This window comes from Lepus europaeus, chromosome 22, assembly GCF_033115175.1.
Source record: "Lepus europaeus isolate LE1 chromosome 22, mLepTim1.pri, whole genome shotgun sequence".
NCBI lineage: Eukaryota > Metazoa > Chordata > Mammalia > Lagomorpha > Leporidae > Lepus > Lepus europaeus.
In genome coordinates this window covers 43786511-43810170 of record NC_084848.1, presented here as the reverse complement: position 1 = coordinate 43810170, position 23660 = coordinate 43786511, and positions in this window count along the sequence as shown.

The window sequence follows — 23660 nt, the reverse complement described above, 5'->3', positions numbered from 1 at the left end:
TCAGGTAATATATCGTGTATATTTTATGGATGTTTGTGGGACTCTAAATTACCTTTTAATTGGGAAAACTAAAGTAGTTGAAGACTATTATGGTACGTGTCATTGTCTTTGATTTTCTTTTTCTTGAGTCTTTACTTTCCTTTTTAATATGTTGTAATAGTCTATTTTTTTTAAATTTTTGACAGGCAGAGTGGACAGTGAGAGAGAGACAGAGAGAAAGGTCTTCCTTTTGCCGTTGGTTCACCCTCCAATGGCCGCCGCGGTAGCGCACTGTGGCCAGCGCACCGCGCTGATCTGATGGCAGGAGCCAGGTGCTTCTCCTGGTCTCCCATGGGGTACAGGGCCCAAGCACCTGGGCCATCCTCCACTGCACTCCCTGGCCACAGCAGAGAGCTGGCCTGGAAGAGGGGCAACCGGGACAGGATCGGTGCCCTGACCAGGACTAGAACCTGGTGTGCTGGTGCCACAAGGCAGAGGATTAGCCTAGTGAGCCGTGGCGCCGGCCGTAATAGTCTATTTATCACCAATATTCCTTAAGTCTTTTATTAACTTATCATTTGTCCCAGCGAATTACTCATTTCTACTCACTTAATATATTTCAATTCATGAAACATCCAAACATCCAATTTTTATGTTTCATCTTTCAGATTACCATTACCCCTGTGTGTGTTTTAATATCATAGTCTAGGTTTATCCTTCTTTATGAACCTGTAAACAAATTAAATTTTGTCTGTGAAGTCATGAACTCCAGCAAGATTATTTAAGCTCTACTTAAAATTGTCATGCACATATATTTTGAGAAATCTTGGCATCCCTGAAAACTCACACTGTCCATGTAATCCATTTTTAGAGCCATCTTTTCTTTTTTTCTTTTAAAAATATGTGTTTATTTATTTGAAAGAGATACACAAAGAGGAGAGAAAGAAATCTATCATATTCTAGTTTACTCTGCAGATTTTTCAATGGCTTGGGTGGATCTGGCTGTAGCCAGGAGCCAGGAGCCAGGAGTTTCTTCCCATCATCCACATGAGTTGCAGGTGCCCAATCACTTGGGCTGTCTTCCACTGCATATTTCAGGCCATTAACAGGGAGCTGGATTGAAAGTGAAGCAGCCAGGATAGGAACCAGCACAAATGAGGTATGATTGTTTCACAGATGGCAGTTTTACCTGCTGTACCAGAATGTTGGCCCCCATGAGCAAATTACTATTACATGAAGTTTATGGGACTCTATAATTAATATCGGTGTATGATAGTAGAGGTGTATTACAGTAGAGGAGGTACAGACACTGGCTTCATTGAATTTTTTCTGCTACCTTCTTTGAACATTTTTGATTTCTATTCTGTATTTTTTCATTCATTTTCCTTTGTAGAGTAATTGTAGTCATATAGTTTGAAGCCAAACTTTTACCGACTTGTTCTGTTGTTTTGTGAAATTATTGTTTCTTATAATATATTTGATTTTGTAACATCTCCAGCATCCTCCTTTAATTTTCTTGTCCGGTCTTGTAACTCTCACCTGTGAATATATTTTTTTAAATACTATTATTATTTTTTTATTTTTATTTTTTAAGTGTATTTATTTCTTTTCTTTTCTTTTTTTTTAATTAAACTTTTATTTAATAAATATAAATTTCCAAAGTACAGCTTATGGGTTACAATGGCTTACCCCTCCCAAAACTTCCCTCCCACCCACAACCCTCCCCTTTCCCACTCCCTCTCCCCTTCCAATCACATCATGATTAAGTGAGAGAGAGAGACAGAGAGAAAGGTCTTCCTTTGCCATTGGTATATCCTCCAATGGCCGCTGGAGCCAGCGCACTGCGGCCTGCGCACCACGCTGATAAGAAGCCAAGAGCCAGGTGCTTCTCCTGGTCTCCCATGGGGTGCAGGGCCCAAACACTTGGGCCATCCTCCTCTGCACTCGCGGGCCATAGCAGAGAGCTGGACTGGAGGAGGGGCAACAGGGACAGAATCTGGTGCCCCGACCGGGACTAGAACCTGGTGTGCCGGCACCGCAGGCAGAGGATTAGCCTATTGAGCCATGGCGCCAGCCACCTGTGTGTATCTTAATAATCTATTCTATGTAAAATTTGGGACATGCTCAATCAGACTTGCCCCAGATGATGGAGTTAGAAATGTGCCAGGGGATTCCAATACATGTACCAATGCCATCTCACTAGTCCAAGTGATCATCTTCAGTTCACATTGTTATTTCTCATATTGCATTACTAATTTTTTAAAGATTGTTATTTGTTTATTTGACAGGTAGAGTTACAGATAGTGAGAGAGAGAGAGACAGAGAGAAAGGTCTTCCTTCCATTGGTTCACTCCCCAAATGGCCGCCATGGCCAGAGCTGTGCCAATCTGAAGCCAGGAGCCAGGAGCTTCTTTTCTGGTCTCCCATGTGGATGCAGGGGCCTAAGCACTTGGGCCATCCTCCACTGCCCTCCCAAGCCACAGCAAAGAGCTGGACTGGAAGAGGAGCAACCGGGACTAGAACCCGGCACCCATATGGGATGCTGGCACCACAGGCAGAGAATTAACCTAGTGTGCCACTGCACTGGCCCCTGCATTACTAAATTTTGCTCACTAAATCTGTACATTAGTTAAAACATTTATTTCATAGCATTAGCATCTACCTTATTTGGTTTTGACAAACATTTTGCTCATTTTGAAAAAGGTTATGTAGATATAGCATTTATTCAATAATGTTTTACAACAAATGAAAATTGTATTGAGGCCACAGGGCCAAGGGTTCTGGCAGGGCATCCCAGTATGGGCAGAGCCATAATTGACCATATTGGGGCAGAAGTTTTTCTGTTTGTTTATTTTTAAATATTTATTCAGTTTTTTAGATTTTTTTTTTATTTTGATAGCCAGAGTCACAAATAGGAAGAGGGAAATATAGAGGCTAAGAGAGATTGGTATCCATTGGTTTACTCCTGAAATGGCCACAGTGACTGGGATTGGGTCTGGCTGAAGTCAGGAGACAGGAGCTACCTATAGGTCTCTCACATAAGTGCAGGGGCTTTTGAATTTCGGACATTTCCACTGTTTATCTAAGCACCTTAAGAGAGAGGCAGATCTGAAATGGACTACTGAAGCTCAAAACTATGCCCATGTGGGATGGTGGCATCACAGGAGGTAGAGATAATTGATATGGCTGCATTTTTCTTGTGACAGTTTGCATCACAGAGATGTAGTTGAGTTAACACTTGAGGCAGATCATGTCACATTTGTATATTTACACAAATATATAAAATGATTTCTTTATCCAGTCAATAATTAATCCAGTCAATAATTAATGGAGATCTTAGTTGATTCCATATCTTAGATATTGTGAATTGAGCTGCAATGGAATGGGAGTAAAGATAACTCTTTCATATACCAATTTTTTTTCTTTACTTGATTTGCAGAAATTCCAAGGAGTGCAATGGCTCGGTCATATGGTACATCTGTGTTCAGATTTTAGAGATATCTCCATGCTGTCTTATACAGTGGTTGAACAAGTTTACATTCCTACCAACAGTGGATTAGTGTACCTTTTTCCCACATCCTCATGAACATTTGTTGTTTGTTGATTTCTGTATGAGAATCATTCTAACTGTTGTGAGGTGAAATTCATTGTCGTTTTGACTTGCATTTCCTTGAAGGCTAATGATTCTGGACATTTTTTCAAAATGTCATTGGTCATATTAATTTCCACTCCTGAAAAATGACTATTCAAGTTCTTTTTCTCAATGCTTAACTGGATTGTTTGTTGTGTCATTGTTGAGTTTCTTGATTTCTTTATAGATTCTGGATATTAACCCGTTATCAGCTGCATAGTTTCCAGCTATTTTCTTCCATTCTGTCAGTTGCCTCTTTATTGTGCTAAGTGTTTCTTTTGCAGTACAGAAGCATCTCAGCTTGAAGTAATCCTATTTTTCAATTTTGATTTTGATTGCCTGTGGTTTTGGGGTCTTTTCCAGTAAGTCTTTGCCCATGCCAGTGTCTTGAAGAATTTCCTCACTGTTTGCTAATAATTAGATTTTATCAGGTTGTAGATTTAGATCTTTGATCCATTTTGAGTAGATTTTTGTGCAAGGCCTAGGTTGTGGACTTGTAGCATACTGCTGCACATGGAGATCCAGTTTTCCCAGCACCATTTGTTGAAGGGATTGCTGTTGCTCCAGGGATTGATTTTAGCTCCTTTGCATGGATTGATTTCTGGAACTTCTATTCTGTTCCATTGGCCCCTACCTGTCTGTTTTTGTACAAACACCAAACTGTTTTGGTTATAACTGTCATGTAGTATGTCCTGAAATCTACTATTGTGATGCCTCTGACTGTTTTTGTTGTATAAGATTGATTTAGCTATTCTGGGTCTCTTGTTTTTCATATGATGTCTCCACTGAGTGCTGGGATTCTTGCCCAGGTGGCTGAGAGCACTTCTGGCTTGTTAGTGCTCTTGGCTGCCACTGTAATATGTGAGCCTGTGAAGGCAAAGGAGGCACACATTGAATGGGTATCCATTGCAACATAAGGCCCTAGGGCCCTTGATCCTATTCTTGATAGAAGTACAAACCTGATATATGTTGTTTGGAATATGTAGGTGAGGCAAAGTAGAGCCCCTTACTAGAGCAACATGTGTGAATCAATCTCCTTAGTTTGAGAACCATAAAGGTGTCAGTGTTAAATAGTGTCAACTGCTCTGGTGGATAGGGGAGGAGTGGAGATGTGACATGCTGGTATTGCCTGAGTGGATGGGTTGAACTTGAGCACAGGTACCAGACATAATCAATTGTGATGTCATAAAACTTATGGAGATGTCATAATCATTTGCAAAATAATAAAAGCTGTTAGATGTCATTACTGTAGCACTGACATCATAATCAATGGTGATATCACCATTGGGATGTGATAAAATACCATTATGGTTTTATAAAATCCATTATAACCCCATTTTATATACCATGTGATGTCATAAATCAGCATTGTACATTATAATAAAGTGTGGTGACATGAAATGATTGTGATATCATAATCAACTTTAGTGTCATAAAATCCTTGTGATGTCATAAACTCAAGATTGCGATACAGTAATCAATCATAATTTCATCAAACACAAAAATGAATTCATAATTTATTGTGGTATGGTATAAAATTTATGATTTCACAATTCATTGGTATGTCATACAATCCATCGATATGTCAAAATGAATTGTTATAAAAACAATTTTAGTTACCAAAAAAACCATTGTGAAGCCACAAACCTACCTTGTGACATTATAAGAAACTGTGATGTAAAAGAAATGCAGGTGATATTAATGAATTGTGGTCATACAGCACTATTGTGATGTCACAATCTTTGTAATGGCATGTACAAAATTCATATGATGTTTTAACTTAATTATTGCAATGTCACAGAATTAAAATTGTTACATTATGAAAATCATTATGATGGCAAAATCAATTCTGATGTTATAAAGTCATTGTAACATCCTGACTCTACAACTATGATATCAAATTTAATTATAATATCATTAATAGCCTTATGATGTCATAATCAATATTGGTGTAATAAATCAACTTGTATTATAAATCATCTACTGTGAAGTCATAATTATTTGATATTAAAAACCACTGTGAATTAATCAATATTGGTATGCCATCAACCTACCATTGTGATGTCATAAACCATTGTTTTGTCATAATCTTTTGTAATGTTATAAGCCACTATTATGAAGTCTATCAATTTGATGTCACAAAACCATTGATATTATAGACCATCATTGTGAATATAAAACAAACCATTGTGATCTCATAAAGTAACCATTATTTTCATAATCAATTTCAATGTGATAATCCACCTTCATGAAAAGAAAAACCTACCATTGTAATACATAATCAATTTTATGTCATGAAACACTTGTCATAATCAATTAGATGTGATAGGTCATCTTTGTAATGTCATAATCAATTGTGATGTCATAAAATCATTGTGATGCATAAACTAACATTAGTTTGCCATCAACCAACCATTGTAAAGTTATACAGCAACTGGCATAATTTCATAATAATTATGATGTTATAAAATATATGTAATATCCAACTATTATTGTGATATCAGAAACCCACCATAACATCATAATCTATTGTGATATTAATGTTATTAATATTATGTGTAGTTCATTGTGAATCAATGCTATGACTAGTGCTCAAACAGTATTTTGTACTTTGTGTTCTGGTGGGGGGGCAAACTGATAAAATCTTTACTTAATATATACTAAATTGATCTTCTCTATATAAAGATAATTGAAAATGAATTGATGTGAATGGAATGGATGAAGGAGTGGGAGATGGGAGGGTTGCGGGTGGGAGGGAAGTTATGGGAGGGGAAAGCCATTGTAATCCATAAACTGGAAATTTATATTTACTAAATAAATGTTAAAGTTAAAAAAACACAATTGTAATATCATGATCAACTGAAATTTAATTTACTTAAACTTACAGATAATAAAATTTATTGTTATGAGTAATTTTGATGTCATAAAATTATTATAATGTCACAGTGTAAACCTTGCGTTCTCATGTCATAATCAAATGTAATGTCACAAACTAACTGTAATTATGAGTAATTCTGTTGTCATGAAATATATTGTGACAACATAATCATTATGTAATAAAATTACAATGATATAAACAACTAGTGGGGTGTACTAAGCATTCAATTGTGATGTTATAGACCAATCATTGTACAATCATAATAAATTGTGATGTCATAAAAGTACCATGATGAGGCCATAATTGTGATGCTATAAAGAGACCCTTGATATCAAAATAAATTTGTTATAAGCTCTAATTATGTAATATACTACATTTTGATGTTACACTAAATTTTTGTCATAAAACCTAATGTGAAGTCTTTATGAACCATCATGTTGTCATAACTGATTTCAATGTGATAAGACTTTTGTGAAAGCAAAAACATACTATTGCAATATCATAATCAATTATGGTGTTTTAAGCCAGAACTGTAACATAATCAATGTGATGTCAAAAACTGCCATGGTGATATAATTAGGATGCCATGAATCACTGTTGTGATGTCACAGACTACAACTGTGATGTTATAAGCCACATTTGCAATGCCATATTCTATTGTGATGCCTTAAACAGCATTCTGATGTCATCAAAAGCAATGATGTCAAAATCTGCTGTGATGCCATAAAATATTGTGATGTTATAATGCTAACAATGTGATGTCACAATAAATTGTGAAGTTACAAAGACTTGAGTCATGAAATCATAAAACTAACCTTGTATTGTTCTAATCAATTGTGATATCATAAATAAAATTGTGATGTTAGAAACTAACAATGTTAATCCATGCACTACCATTGTGATATCATCAAAATGATTGTGATGTTATAACCAATTATGTTGTCATAAACCACAATTTAGTGTCATAAACTACTTTTGTGATGTTGTTAGCCATTATGATACCATCAAATACCTTAGAAATGTCAGAACCAATTATGATTTCATAAAAATTGTGGTGCAAAATGCATTTGGATCTCATTAGCAATTGTGATTAAATAAAGCATTATTAATAAAGCTACACTTATTATGTCATAATAAACTGTGAAGACAAACACCATTATTTTCCTATAAACATTTGCAATACCATAAGAATGGCACTGTGATTTCATGAAAAATATTAGTATTGTCAAAATTTGTGTGATGTAAAAACATCATCATGATATCCTAGAGCTAACATAGTGATGAAATAATTGTTATGGTGTAAAATTGCTTTTGTTATAATAATAAGTTGCCGTGTGATAACCCACTACTGTGATACCATAATGCTATCATTATTATATAATAACTATGAAGCCATAAAAACCATTTAGAAATTATGATTGTATAAAACCTGTTGTGATATCATCAATGTAATACTGTGTATTGAATTGTGATGCATTAAAGCACAACTTTTATATTGTAAAATGAGTGCTGTGATGTCATCTATAAATATGATACCATAAAAACATTGTGATTCCATATTTAATTGTGATATTAAAACACTGTTTGTGTTGTAATAAGCTTAGCATTGTTGTGTCATAACAAATTTGTTGTTACAAAAAAACTGTAATGACATAAACAATTTTGATGTTATATATCACTATTATGATGGTATAAAAGGCATTGTGATGTCACAACCAAACAATTGTGATGTCACAAATTGAATTTATGATGTTTTAATCAATTCATTGTGATGTCATAAATTTATCATTGTGATGTAAACCCATCTTGATGTCATAAACTAACCATTGTAATTTCATAGGAATAATTGTGAATTCTAAAGCTAGCATTTCAATATAATAATCAATTGGGATTTTGTACTCCACCATTGTGTTTTAAAACACTTAGCACTGAAACAATCAATTCTGAAGTCATAAAAAGGATTTTGAGATCATAAACTAACATTGTGACATTATTGTGTGATGTGATTAATTTTGTGACACTGAACATTGACATGCCAAAGTGCAATCATTGTGATGTCATAGAATATTATGTCACTCATATTTTTAGTGTAAGTTCCCATCAATTGATATGTCCTAAACTGATTATTGTGATATCATAAATATTTGTGATTAGTCTACAGTGATATCATAAATGAATTATTGTTCTGTTAAACCATTGTGGTGCAATAATCTAGTTTGATACAATTTAGCACTGTAATGCCATAAACTTACCATTGTGATTCCCTAAAACAGTTATGTCAAAAACATTTGTAATATTTTGTAAAATTGTGATGTCATAAACCAAACATTGTAATGTCATGAAGATTTGTGATCTCTTTCACCTCTGTGATGTCATAAATGAACCATTTGATGGAGTAAATTTTGTCAATCACATTCTGATGTCATAAACCATCATGATTTTAAAATTATGTCACTCACCCATGTGAGGTTATGAACAAACATTGATATGATAATACTGAATAGTTTACGTCATTCACCACTTAGACATTATCAAACCACTGTGATGTCATTCAACTTCATGATGTCATATACAAAATATTGTGGTGTAATAAACATTCAGAATTGTGATGCACTAGAATAACCATTGTGATGTTGTGAACTACAGTGATAGAATTTAAATCATGATGTCACAAACCATGCGTAATAAATCAAAACTTGTGATATCATAAAACATTGTGATGCCATTCACAGTTCAGATTTCATAAACCACACAGAGATGTCATAATTTAACTATTGTGGTATCACAAAATATTGTGATATTATTCACCATTGTGACAATCATAATGTCATGGAACATGGTGATATCATAAATCAACCCATAGCATGTTAAAAAAAAGTGTGTTGTCATAAAGCACCCATTATTAAGTCATAAATCATTGTGATATCATTCACCATTTTGGCATCATATTCCAAACATATATAATAAACCATCCATGTGATGTCACAAATAATGTGAGCAATTAATATGGCAAATGCTGCAGCATTGGTGGCATTTTGCCTGTGGGAGGAAGGAAATGATTTCAACTTCCAGTTCTCTGAAAAGACCTTCTATCCCTTCTGGCTCATCCAATCCACCTCCTCAAGTACTATTCCTTCTCAGCTCATTCACATATCAGATTCCCAAGGGCTGAGTCTCATTTCATTACTTTTTCTGATCTTCCCACAGCTGTATGTTTGGGCATTGACACCTCTCTTGGGGGACCCTTTTTCCATGGGGCCACAGTTGGCAATTTGAGCTTGTATGTAACCTTGAACATGTGCATGTGAGTAAATTTGTGGGGAAAGGAAAAAAAACAAGAAATAAGAGCACAGAGAAATTACCTTTTTCCCTTGCTCAGCTGAACCAATTTGGTGCACAGAGGACCAATCCACCTTCCCAATCCCTGCCTATAAGAGTTAACACTGGATACTAAACTGTTCCAGTTCTGATACTCCAGACTGCAGTGCATGAAATGAACAATAGGTGTCTATGAGTGCAAGGGACTATTTTTTATTATACTTTTATTTAATGAATATAAATTTCCAAAGTACAGCTTATGGGTTACAATGGCTTCCCCCATCCCATAAATTCCCTCCCACCTGCAACCCTCCCCTTTCCCGCTTCCTCTCCCCTTCCAATCACATCAAGATTCATTTTCAATTCGCTTTATATACAGAAGATCAGTTTAGTATATATTAGGTAAAGATTTAAACAGTATGCCCCCATATAGCAACACAAAGTGAAAAAAATACTGTTGGAGTACTAGTTATAGCATTAAATAACAGTGTACAGCACATTAAAGACAGAGATCCGACATAATATTTTTTAAAAAATTAATTAATTTTCTATGCCATTTCCAATTTAAAACCAGGTGTTTTTTCTTTCATTTCCAATTATCTTTATATACAGAAGATCAATTCAGTATGTAATTAGTAAAGATCTCATCAGTTTGTACCCACACAGAAACACAAGTGTAAAAATACTGTTTAGTACTAGTTATAGCATCACTGCACATTAGACAACAAATTAAGGACAGATCCCACATGGGATGTAAGTACACAGTGACTCCTGTTGCTGACTTAACAATTTGACACTCCTGTTCATGGCGTCAGTAATCTCCCTAGGCTCTAGTCATGAGTTGCCAGGGCTATGGAAGCCTTTAGAGTTCACTGACTTTGATTTTAGTCCGATAGGGTCATAGTCAAAGTGGAAGTTCTCTTCTGCCTTCAGAGAAAGGTACCTCCTTCTTTGATGGCCCCGTTCTTTCCACTGGGATCTCACTGGCAGAGATCTTTCATTTAGGTCTTCTTTTTTTTTCTTTTCCATGGTATCTTGGCTTTCCATGCCTACAATACTCTCATGGGCTCTTCATCAGATCCAAATGCCTTAAGGGCTAATTCTGAGGCCAGAGTGTTTAGGACATCTGCCATTCTTTGAGTCTGCTGAGTATCCCGCTTCCCATGTTGGATACTTCTCTCCCTTTTTGATTCTATCAGTTAGTAGTAGCAGGCACTTCTCTTGTTTGTGTGATCCCATCAATTGTGAACTGAAATTGATCACTTGGACTAATGAGATGACATTGGTACATGCCACCTTGATGGGATTGTATTGGAATGCCCTGGCACATTTCTAACTCCACCATTTGGGGCAAGTCCGATTGAGCATGTCCCAAATTGTACATCTCCTCCCTCTCTTTTTCCACTTTTATATTTAACAGGGATAACTTTTCAGTTAAAATTTAAACACCTAAGAATAACTGTGTGTTAATTACAGAGTTCAACCACTAATACTAGAACAACAACAACAACAACAACAAATACTAAAAAGGATAAAGTATTACATTGTACATCTAGAGTCAGGACAAGAGCTGATCAGGTCATTGTTTCTTATAGTGTCCATTTCACTTCAACAGGTTTCCCCTTTGGTGCTCAGTTGTCACCGATCAGGGAAAACAAATGACATTTGTCTCTTTGGAACTGGCTTAATTCACTCAGCATGATGTTTTCCAGATTCCTCCATCTTGTTGCAAATGACAGGGTTTCATTGTTTCTGACTGCTGTATAGTATTCTATGGAGTACATGTCCCATAGTTTCTTTATCCAGTCTACTGTTGATGGGCATTTGGGTTGGTTCCAGGTCTTAGCTATTGTGAATTGAGCTGCAATAAACATTAATGTGCAGATGGCTTTTTTATTTGCCAAATTAATTTCCTTTGGGTAAATTCCAAGGAGTGGGATGGCTGGGTTGAATGGTAGGGTTATGTTCAGGTTTCTGAGGAATCTCCAGATTGACTTCCATAGTGGCTTAACCAGTTTGCATTCCCACCAACAGTAGGTTAGTGTCCCCTTTTCCCCACATCCTCTCCAGCATCTGTTGTTGGTAGATTTCTGAATGTGAGCCATTCTAACCAGGGTGAGGTGAAACCTCATTGTGGTTTTGATTTTCATTTCTCTGATTGCTAGTGATCTTGAACATTTTTTCATGTGTCTGTTGGCCATTTGGGTTTCCTCTTTTGAAAAATGTCTCTTAAGGTCCTTGGCTTATCTCTTAAGTGGGTTATTTGTTTTGTTGATGTGGAGTTTCTTGATTTCTTTGTAGATTCTGGTTATCAACCCTTTATCTGTAGTATAGTTGGCAAATATTTTTTCCCATTCTGTCAGTTGCCTCTTCACTTTCCTGACTGTTTCTTTTGAAGTACAGAAACTTCTCAATTTGCTGCAATCCCAATTGTTAATTTTGGTTTTGACTGCCTGTGCTCCTGGGGTCTTTTCCAAGAAGTGTTTGCCTGTACCTATATCTTGCAGGCTTTCTCCAATACTCTCTAATAATTTGGTGGTTTTGGGTTATATATTTAAGTCTTTAATCCATGTTGAGTGAATTTTTGTGTAAGGTGAAATGTAGGGGTCTTGCTTCATAGTTCTGCATGTGAAAATCCAATTTTCCCATCACCATTTATTGAATAGGCTGTCCTTATTCCAGGGATTAGTTTTGGATCTTTGTTCAAATATAAGTTGGCTGTAGATGTTTGGATTGATTTCTGGTGTTCTATTCTGTTCCATTGTTCTATCCATCTTTTTCTGTACCAGTGCCATGCTGTTTGATAACAACTGCCCTGTAGTATATCCTGAAATCTGGTATTGTGATGCCTCCAGCTTTGTTTTTGTTGTACAAGATTGCTTTGGCTATTCGAGGTCTTCTGTGTCTCCATATGAATTTCAGTATCATTTTTTCCAGATTGAGAAGAATGTCTTTGGTATCTTGATTGGTATTGCATTGAATGTATAAATTGCTTTTGGGAGAATAGACATTTTGATGATATTGATTCTTCCAATCCATGAGCATGGAAGATTTCTCCATTTTTTGGTATCCTCTTCTATTTCTTTTTTTAAGGTTTTGTAGTTTTCATCATACAGATCTTTAACGTCCTTGGTTAAGTTTATTCCAAGGTATTTGATTGTTTCTGTAGCTATTGTGAATGGGATTGCTCTTAGAAGTTCTTCCCCAGTCATGGCATGGCATTGCCTGTGTATACAAAGGCTGTTGATTTTTGTGCATTGATTTTATATCCTGCTACTTTGCCAAACTCTTCGATGAGTTCCAGTAGTCTCTTAGTAGAGTTCTTTGGGTCCCCTAAATAAAGAATCATATCATCTGCAAAGAGAGATAGTTTGAGTTCTTCCTTCCCAATTTGTATCCCTTTAATTTCTTTTTCTTGCCTAATAGCTCTGGCCAAAACTTCCAGAACTATATTGAATAGCAGTGGTGAGAGTGGGCATCCCTGTCTGGTACCAGATCTCAGCGGAAATGCTTCCAACTTTTCCCCATTCAATAGGATGTTGGCCGTGGGTTTTTCATATATTGCTTTGATTGTATTGAGGAATGTTCCTTCCATACCCAGTTTGCTCAGAGTTTTCATCATGAAAGGGTGTTGTATTTTATCAAATGCTTTCTCTGCATCTATTGAGAGAATCATATGGTTTTTCTTCTGCAGTCTGTTAATGTAGTGTATTACGTTGATTGTTTTGAGAACGTTGAATCATCCCTGCATACCAAGGATAAATCCCACTTGGTCTGGGTGGATGATCTTCCTGATGTGTTGTTGCATTCTATTGGCCAGAATTTTATTGAGTTTTTGCATCTATGTTCATCAGGGATATTGGTCTGTAATTCTCTTTCAATGCTGCACCTTTTCTGGCTTAGGAATTAAGGTGATGCTGGATTCATAGAAAGAATTTGGGAGGATGCCCTCTTTTTCGATTGTTTTGAATAGTTGGAGGACAATTGGAGTTAGTTCTTCTCTAAATGTCTGGTAGAACTCAGCAGTGAATCCATCTGGTCCTGGGCTTTTCTTTGTTGGGAGGGCCTTTATCACTGTTTCAATTTCTGTCTCAGTTATGGGTCTGTTTAGGTTTTCTATGTCTTCCTGGCTCAATTTAGGTAGGTTGTATGTGTCCAAGAATCTGTCCATTTCTGATAGATTTCCCTGTTTGCTGGCATACAAGTCCTTGTAGTAATTTCTGATGATTCTTTTTATTTCTGTGGTGTCTGTTGTTACGTTTCCATTTTCATCTCTGATTGATTGTATTGATTTGGGTCTTTTCTCTTCTTTTTTTAGTTAGTTGGGCCAATGGGGTGTCAATTTTGTTTATTTTTTTCAAAAAACCAGCTCCTCGTTTGGCTGATTTTGTAATTTTTTTTTTGGATTCAATCCTGTTGATTTCTTCTTTGGTTTTAATTATTTCTCTTCTCCTACTGGGTTTGGGTTTGGTTTGCTGCAGATTTTCTAGATCCTTGAGATGACTTGAAAGCTCTTCTATTTGGTGCCTTTCCAATTTCTTGATGTAGGCACCTATTGATATAAACTTTCCTCTTAACACTGCTTTTGTTGTATCCCATAGGTTTTGGTATGCTGTGCTTTTATTCTCATTTACTTCCAGAAAATTTTTGATTTCTCTTTTAATTTCTTCTATGACCCATTGTTCATTCAGGAGCATGTTGTTCAATCTCCATGTGTTTGCACGTGCTCTAGGGATTCCCGAGTTGCTAATTTCTAATTTTATTCCTTTGTGGTCTGAGAAGCTGCATGGTATGACTCTAATTCTTTTGAATTTGCTGAGACTTGCTTTATGGCCTAGTATGTGGTCAATCCTAGAGAAGGTTCCATGTACTGCTGAGAAGAATGTAAAGTCCTTAGATGTAGGATGAAATGTTCTGTAGATATCTGTTAGATCCATTTGGGCTATAGTGTCATTTAAATTTACTGTCTCCTTGTTGATCTTCTATCCTGTTGATCTGTCTATCTCTGAGAGTGGAGTATTGAAGATCCCCAGAACTATTGTATTGGTGTCTAAGTCTCCCTTTAAGTCCCTTAACAAGTCTTTTAAATAAACTGGTGCCCTGTAATTAGGTGCATATACATTGATAATCGTTATATCTTCCTGTTGAATGGATCCCTTAATCATTGTATAGTGCCCCTCATTGTCTCTCCTAACAGTTTTTGTGGTAAAGTTTATGTTGTCTGATATTAAGATGGCTATGCCCACTCTTTTTTCATTTCTGTTGGCATGGTATATCTTTTTCCAGCCTTTCACTTTCAGTCTGTGAGTTTCTTGTAAGCAGCAAAAAGATGGGTTTTGTTCCTTAACCCAATCAGCCAATCAGTGTCTTTTAACTGGACAGTTCAGGCCATTAACATTCAATGTGACTATTGAGAAGGAGTAACTTTGCCCTGTCATTTGCCAAAGATTTTTTCTAATACATGGTTTGAGATTGCTGTGATCTTTTGCTGTGAGGTTTTCTTCCTTTACCTTCTTTCATATTGGTGACCGTGTTTCTGTGTTTCTGTATGTAACACATCTTTAAGCATCTTTTGCAGGGCTGGGCGAGTGGCGACAAATTCTTTCAATTTCTGTTTGCTGTGAAAGGTCTTTATTTCACCTTCATTCACAAATGAGAGCTCTGCAGGATATAATATTCTGGGCTGGCAGTTTTTCTCTCTTAGTACCTGGGCTATGTCTCACCATTCTCTCTTAGCTTGTAGGGTTTCTGATGAGAAGTCAGCTGTGAGTCTAATTGGAAATCCTCTGAGAGTAATATGGTTTTTCTCTTTTACACATTTTAGGATCTTTTCTTTGTGTTTCACTGTGGTGAGTTTGATTATGACATGTCGTGGTGAGGATCTCTTTTGGTCATGTTTTATTAGGGGTTCTATGAGCTTCCTGTACTAGGATGTCTCTGTCCTTCTCCAAACCTGGGAAATTTTCTGCTAGTATCTCACTAAAAATGCCTTCTAATCCTTTCTCTCTCTCCATGCCTTCAGGAACTCCTAGAACCCAAATGTTGGGTTTTTTAATAGTATCCTGTAGATTCCTGACAGTATTTTTTAGATTTCTGATTTCTTCTTCTTTTCTTTGATTTGACTGTTTCCTTTCCTGTTCTCTGTCTTCTAATTCCAATATTCTCTCTTCTGCTTCACCCATTCTGGTTTTAAGGCTCTCTAATGTGTTTGTCATTTGATCTTTTGAGTTATTCATTTCATTGTGGTTTTTTGTCACTATCACAGTTTCATGTTCTACTAGTTGTTTCATTTCATTTTGATTCCTCCTTAATATTTCATTTTCACGAGAGAGATTTTCTATCTTGTCCATTAAGGATTTCTGTAGTTCAAGAATTTGTTTTTGAGAACTTCTTAATGCTCTTATCAGTTTTTTGAGATCCGCTTCTTGCATTTCCTCTGTCTCTTCATCTTCATAATCTTGCATTGGGCTGTCTTGTTCATTTGGGGGCATCATAGTGTCTTCCTTACTCTTGTTACCTCGGTTTCTACATTTGTTGTTTGGCATGTTGGAGATAATTTATTTATTTATTTATATTTATTTTTTGCTGTGGTGTTTTTTTCTCGTTATACTATGCCTCTATTTGGGCTGTCTGCTTTGGTGGATCCTTAGTGGCTGTGATGGGTGTGGCCAGAGAGCTCTGCTTGATTCTTCAGGCTTAAGGCTGTGCAAAAAGTGACTCACCCAGATTGTTCTCTCTCTTGCTCCTTGCTGGATCTCTCACTCTCTCTCTCTCTCTCTCTCTTTTTTTTTTTTGACTCAGTTGGGAAGTATTTCCTCACAGCTGAGTGGAATTGAGGGTAGTTGAAATCTGGCCTCTGTGAGTATTCGTCTGATCTACCCCTGGGACCACAGAAAGAGTTTATGCAGCCCTCAATATGCTCTCAAGTTTCAGCATAGTTCCAATGTTGCTGAGTTTGTGTAATAGTTGGCGCTTTACATATGTAAAATGGTGCCTGCTCTTGTTTTGCTCAGTTTTGTTAGGTGTGTGGAGAGAGAGACCTCTGCCTTTCCCCACCAATGTCTTGGGTTTCTGATGTTTTTGTCTTACCTCCCATTCGTTCCCATGCTGGCGAGATTCTGTGGCTCCACTCCCATGGCTTGGCTTCCACACGGTGGGCTCCCTGTAGGTCCTCTGTGTCACATCCACTAGATCTGGAAGTGTTTCCTCTGTTGTTTTTTTTTCTTGAGTTTTTTCCTGAGGCTACAGTAATTCCACTTTTATGAAACTTTATTTTCCCAGACTATCAGCACACATCCTCACTATCTGCCATCTTGGCTCTGCCCCCCGAGTGCAAGGGACTATTCCACACATAGGAACTTAAGTTCAGGGGACAGTGTTCTAAGCCTCAAGGTGGATGCTGAGGATCTGGAGTCACATCCAAGCTATAAATGTGGATCTTGTCTTTCTAGAAAATACTCCCAGGAACAGAATAATGAATTTAAGTTGTAGTGTCATGTCTGGTTATTAGGACTGGGGATTGAAGGAATGTATCCAGAGCACAGGAACCAATTTGTAACTAAGAACACATGGTTAGATTTAGGAAACCAGACATGAAAACCAGGAAGAAATAAGACAGACTCAATATAGAGTTGTGATTCAAGTTTCTAGGAAGAAATTTAGAGACTAAGGCCTCTGGTACTCAAACAGGGAACAAGTTAGATATTTCTGGACAAAAATGTAAAAATAGTTCAATGTAAAAGGCATCAACATTTTAGATTGTGTATTCCTAAGCACAAAATCCAAAAAGCTTTCACATCTGAGATATTTGATGTGCTGACATGATGCTAGTACTGGAAATTTCACATGTAACTTCATGTGATGTATCATATTCAAAACAGGAGTACAATGCATGGTTCACTCAGCATTTCCAAGGGAGAAAATCCTTGAAGCAATCCAAACAATCTGTCTCCCATACATACTCCATGGAAAGCCATGGGAGAATTTGCATGTAAATATTCCAGAATTAAAAAAAAAAGAAAGCCCAAACACTTCTGGCCCTGCCTTAAGCTTTATTATATAAATTTATCATGAAATTTTCTGAATAGTTAATTATTTAAAATGTACAAATATTCTAAATTTGTTATCCTAATAGTGAGCAGATTATATGGTCATTCTCTCAGCCAGCACTGGGACTTTCCAATTAAAGAAGTACTGATGCCATGAACAGGAGTGTCAAATTGTTAAGTCAGCAACAGGAGTCACTGTGTACTTACACCCCATGTGGGATCTGTCCTTAATGTGTTGTCTAATGTGAAGTGATGCTATAACTAGTACTGAAACAGTATTATACTTTGTGTTTCTGTGTGGGTAAAAACTGATGAGGTCTTTACTAATTACATACTGAATTGATCTTCTGTATATAAAGATAATTGGAAATGAAAAAAAACAACCAGGTGTTAAATTGGAAACGGCATAGAAAATTAATTAATTTTAAAAAAATATTATGTAGGATCTCTGTCTTTAATGTGCTGTACATTGTTATTTAATGCTATAATTAGTACTCAATGGTAGTTTTTTCACTTTATGTTGCTATATGGGGCAAACTGTTGAAATCTTTACCTAATATATACTAAACTGATCTTCTGTATATAAAGAGAGTTGAAAATGAATCTTGATGTGAATGGAAGGGGAGAGGAAGCGGGAAGGGGGAGGGTTGTGGATGGGAGGGAAGTTATGGGAGGGGGGAAGCCATTGTAACCCATAAGCTGTACTTTGGAAATTTATATTCATTAAATAAAAGTTTAATAAATGAAAAAAAAGTATATCATTTTATGTCTATGGATTTGTTCTTAATTTTGTTCTTTTCTAAGATTAAGGAAATAGTATGATCTGAATGTCTTCCTCCAAAATTCATGTAGAGACCCAATCAGCAAGACAATTGAGTTCAGATGGAAGGCCATTTTCAAGTGATTAGAGTCACTGAGTACACACTTATGTATAAATGGGTTATTTGTGTAAACATAACTGAGAGGGGACTCATCTATTTCAGGTATCTGAGTCTTCTCCTATGTGAAGACATAGTCTTACCATAAAGAGAACAAGTGTCATCCTGGAACCAGTTACTGATACAGTGAAGGGTCACGCTAAAAATTCCTTGTCCTCAGCTGTGAGGGAATAAATTTCTGCATATTGTGAATTACCTAGCCAGGGACAAGTTGGACAAGATAAAATAGATATATTGATATTCAAATAATCATGAAATTGTCCCATCTCTAGTAGTGCAAACATTAACAAATGTAAAAATAGACAACAAATGGATATTCTTTGTTCTAACATAAAAAGCTGTTATTTATTTTTGAATCATCTGTTTATATTTTAAATGCATAGAGACAAGGATAAGAGATAAATATTTATTCCACTTGTTCACTCCCCAAATGGTAACTGTGGCCAATCTGGGATAGCCTGAAGCCAAAAATCTGTCTCCCATACATACCCCATGGAAAGCTATGGGAGAATTTGCTTGTAAATTTCCATAATTAAAAAAAAAGAAAGCCCAAACACTTCTGGCCCTACCTTAAGCTTTATTAATCCTGGAACAGGATCTGGGTCTTCTACTCAGATGCAGGAACCCAATGATTTGGACCACTTCCTGGTGCTTTCAAAGACACATTATCAGGAAACTTCATCATAAATGAGGAAGCTGGGATTTGATCCAAAACCCATTTCCAATGCCAGCATCACAGACAATAACACAGCTTGTAGCACAATGCTGGCTCAAAAAGTTGTTACTGTCTGTCCCCTTCTATCACAGCATGGAATAGCTGACTAACTTTCTGTAAAATGTACTTTGAAACAAAAATAACCATGGCCATTCCACAAATAGGCAAAGCACAAATATTCAAGTCACTCCTCTCCTCTTAAAGCAAGGTACTTAAATTTCCCACATCCATGAGAATATTGTAGGCATGGAAAGCCAAGAAACCATGGAAAAGAAAAAAAAAAAAAAGGAAGACCTAAATCAAAGATCTCTGTGAGTGAGATCCCAGTGGAAAGAACGGGGCCATCAAAGAAGGAGGTACCTTTCTCTGAAGGCAGAAGAGAACTTCCACTTTGACTATGACCCTATCGGACTAAAATCAAAGTCAGTGAAATCTAAAGGCTTCCATAGCCCTGGCAACTCATGACTAGAGCCTAGGGAGATTACTGACGTCATAAACAAGAGTGTCAAATTGTTAAGTCAGCAACAGGAGTCACTGTGTACTTACATCCCATGTGGGATCTGTCCTTAATTTGTTGTCTAATGTGCAGTGATGCTATAACTAGTACTGAAACAGTATTTTTATACTTTGTGTTTCTGTGTGGGTAAAAACTGATGAGGTCTTTACTAATTACATACTGAATTGATCTTCTGTATATAAAGATAATTGGAAATGAAAGAAAAAACACCTGGTTTTAAATTGGAAATGGCATAGAAAATTAATTTTTTAAAAAATATTATGTCGGATCTCTGTCTTTAATGTGCTGTACACTGTTATTTAATGCTATAACTAGTACTCCAAAAGTATTTTTTTCACTTTGTGTTGCTATATGGGGGCAAACTGTTGAAATCTTTACCTAATATATACTAAACTGATCTTCTGTATATAAAGAGAATTGAAAATGAATCTTGATGTGAATGGAAGGGGAGAGGGAGTGGGAAAGGGGAGGGTTGTGGGTGGGAGGGAATTTATGGGAGGGGGAAGCCATTGTAACCCATAAGCTGTACTTTGGAAATTTATATTCATTAAATAAAAGATTAATAAATGAAAAAAATAAATTTCCTACGTTTAGAATCTCAACTATACCTTTGTCTCCACTAAATAAGAAACATACTCAAGGTCAGAAACTCTGTGTTCTATTAACCTCAGTGATTCCTGGGATAACTGAATTCAAAACATCAAAATTTCCTTTTTGTTTTTTTCAATGAGGCAATCACAGTAAACTGAAATTGATATCATTCTAGTCACAGGAAAACCTGTCATGGATAAGCACTGTGCAGATGGCCAAAATGGTTTCTTAATCTGTAAGGATTTCCATAGCTTGACTAATTGTATCTTTCACTGTGTATAGGGGCAAATGCCAATACCAGATGTAAAACTTATTTTTGAAATCTTTCAAATGACTTAAATAGAAGCAGAAACACATCAAACAAATCAGGAACAAGCAGTATTGAAAGATTTAATACTTGTAAATATGAAGATGAAGCCTGAATATATCTTTTTATTATGGAGAATCAAGAAGGAAAAACTGTCTATTGTTCAACCATATACAACCCATGCCTGAGCCATATTCAAAACTGTGCTGAATATGTATTAGACGTAGAAATTCATAGCCCTTAGAGAAGACATACACACATCCACTATTCCTGAAAAGCTCAGATGCCATCACTTATTCATTAAAGTGTGTTTTTTTTCCATGTTGCTTAACAATGGTTACTATTTATTGTCTTCCTTATTTTTCCAAAAATATATGCACTGTATTTGAAGATTTTATTTTGTGTAAGTATATCCAGTGCCTCTAGTTCCCAAATTTTTGATGATTTCTTTACAATTTGAGTATAATACTCTGGCATCTAAATAGATGTTGAGAAATTAGCATCAAGGAGTGAAATAAGTCAATCCCAAAGGGACAAATAGCATATGTTCTCCCTGATCAGTGACAACTAACTGAGCACCTAAAAGGAAACCTATGAAAGTGAAATGGACACTATGAGAAACAATGACTTGATTAGCCGTTGTACTGACTGTTGAGGAACAACTTACTATTTTATTCTTTATAGTGTTTTTTTGTTCTACTTAATACCATTGGTTGAACTCTTTAATTAACACACAATTATTCTTAGTCATTTAAATTTAATTGAAAAGTGATCCCTGTTAAAAAAAAGAGTGGGAATAAGAGAGGGAGGAGATGTACAATTTGGGACATGCTCACTCAGACTTACCCCTAATGGTAGAGCTAGAAATGTTCCAGGGGATTCCAATTCAATCCCATCAAGGTGGCATATCCCAATGTCATCTTACTTGTTAAAGTGAACAGATTCAGTTCATAATTGATCATAATGATAGGATTGTCAAAGGGATCACATAAACAAAACCAGTGTCTGCAAATAATTGATAGAATTAAAAAGGAGAGAATGATCCTACATGGAAAACAGGATACCGCAGACTCAAAATGGCAGATGTTCCAAACTGCACTCAAAATGGAAGATGTTCCAAACAGCACTCTGGCCTCAGAATCAGCCCTTAAGGCATTCGGATCTGGTTAAAAAGCCCATGAGTGCTTCGCAGGCATGGAAAGCCAAGATATTGTGGCAAAAAAAAAAAAAAGCCTATGTGAAAGATCTCTGTGAATGAGATTCCAGCCAGAAGAACAGGCCATCAAAGAAGGAGGTAACTTTCTCTGAAGGGAGGAGAGAATTTCCACTTTGAATACGGCCTTGTCTAAATAAGATCGGAGTTGGCGAACTCAAGAGGCTTCCATAGCCTTGTCAGCTCATGACAATAGCCTAGGGAGATTACTGACATCATAAATAAGAGTGTCAATTGTTAAATCAACAACAGGAGTCACTGTGCACTTGCTCCCCATGTAGGACCTCTGCCCTTAATGTGTTGTACTATGCAAGTTAATGGTAAAACTACTACTCAAATAGTACTCTATACTTCGTGAGTCTTTGTGGGTGCAGTCTGTTGAAATCTTTATTTAGTCTATAGTAAGTTGATCTTCTGTATATAAAGATAATTGAAAAGGAATCATGAATAATGGGATGGGAGAGGGAGTGGGAGATGGGATGATTGCAGGAGGGAGGGAGTTTATGGGGGAAATGTTGCTATAATTCAAAAGTTGTACTTTGGAAATTTATATTTATTAAATAAAAGTGGAAAAGAAAAAAATCCAAAAAAAAGAAAAGTTGGCATCAAGAATACACTTTCTCAACAGCAAAAAAAGCTGGGCTGAAATTTTTCTATTAATGTCGTTTCTTTTTTGGAGACTTGCATTATGTCAACTTACTCAATTTGGTCTCATTTGAATTAAAATATTGGTTTTAATACTATGTTACATAGTTTTCTAAGGAGTATGAAAATTTATTTTAGTTGGAGTACCTAATAGGATACAGTGTCCTATACATGTAGGAAATCATTTCAAGTTTGACTAATGAGGCACACAGGCAAAAATAAAATAGGTCATGAAGAATTCAACTAAGACTTACATTGTTGAAGATATTCATGCATATGCCACACACTGTCAACATCAGAAAATGCTTCCTTTTGATTTTCTCCAGTTAAAACACAAAAGGGTATTGTGTAAACAAGTTTCAAAAATGTAATATGACATTTAAAATCATGCAAATGTCCATTGTTTTCCTCTTGTCACTACCACTGACTGGTGCTCATTCGAAATTAGCCGTAGCTCCACTCTATTCTTGCTACCTTCCTGATAAGAACTATTAGGATTACCAATGGAAAAGAAAACCTCTTCAATATGTACAATACAGAGAAGCATCTTGTTCCTTAGAACAATAATTATTACATGTGAAAGAAACCCAAATTCATTAGGAATTCTTGTGAACATCCTCCTATTGATGCACAACAATCATTTGAAGTTTGCATCATATTTGCTACAAATATTTACAGCTCTTTTGATAATAGCTGTCACCCTGGGGACTTTAGGAAATGTACACTCAGGAAACTATTTGTGTATAATCAGGCATTGTGAGACAATATGAAATAACTCATGACAAAAATTCAGATTATATAACCATGAAAAGTAAAATTTAGAGGAGGAAACAAAGAGCTATAATTGAATATACACAGTAACACCATCAATGTCAAAATT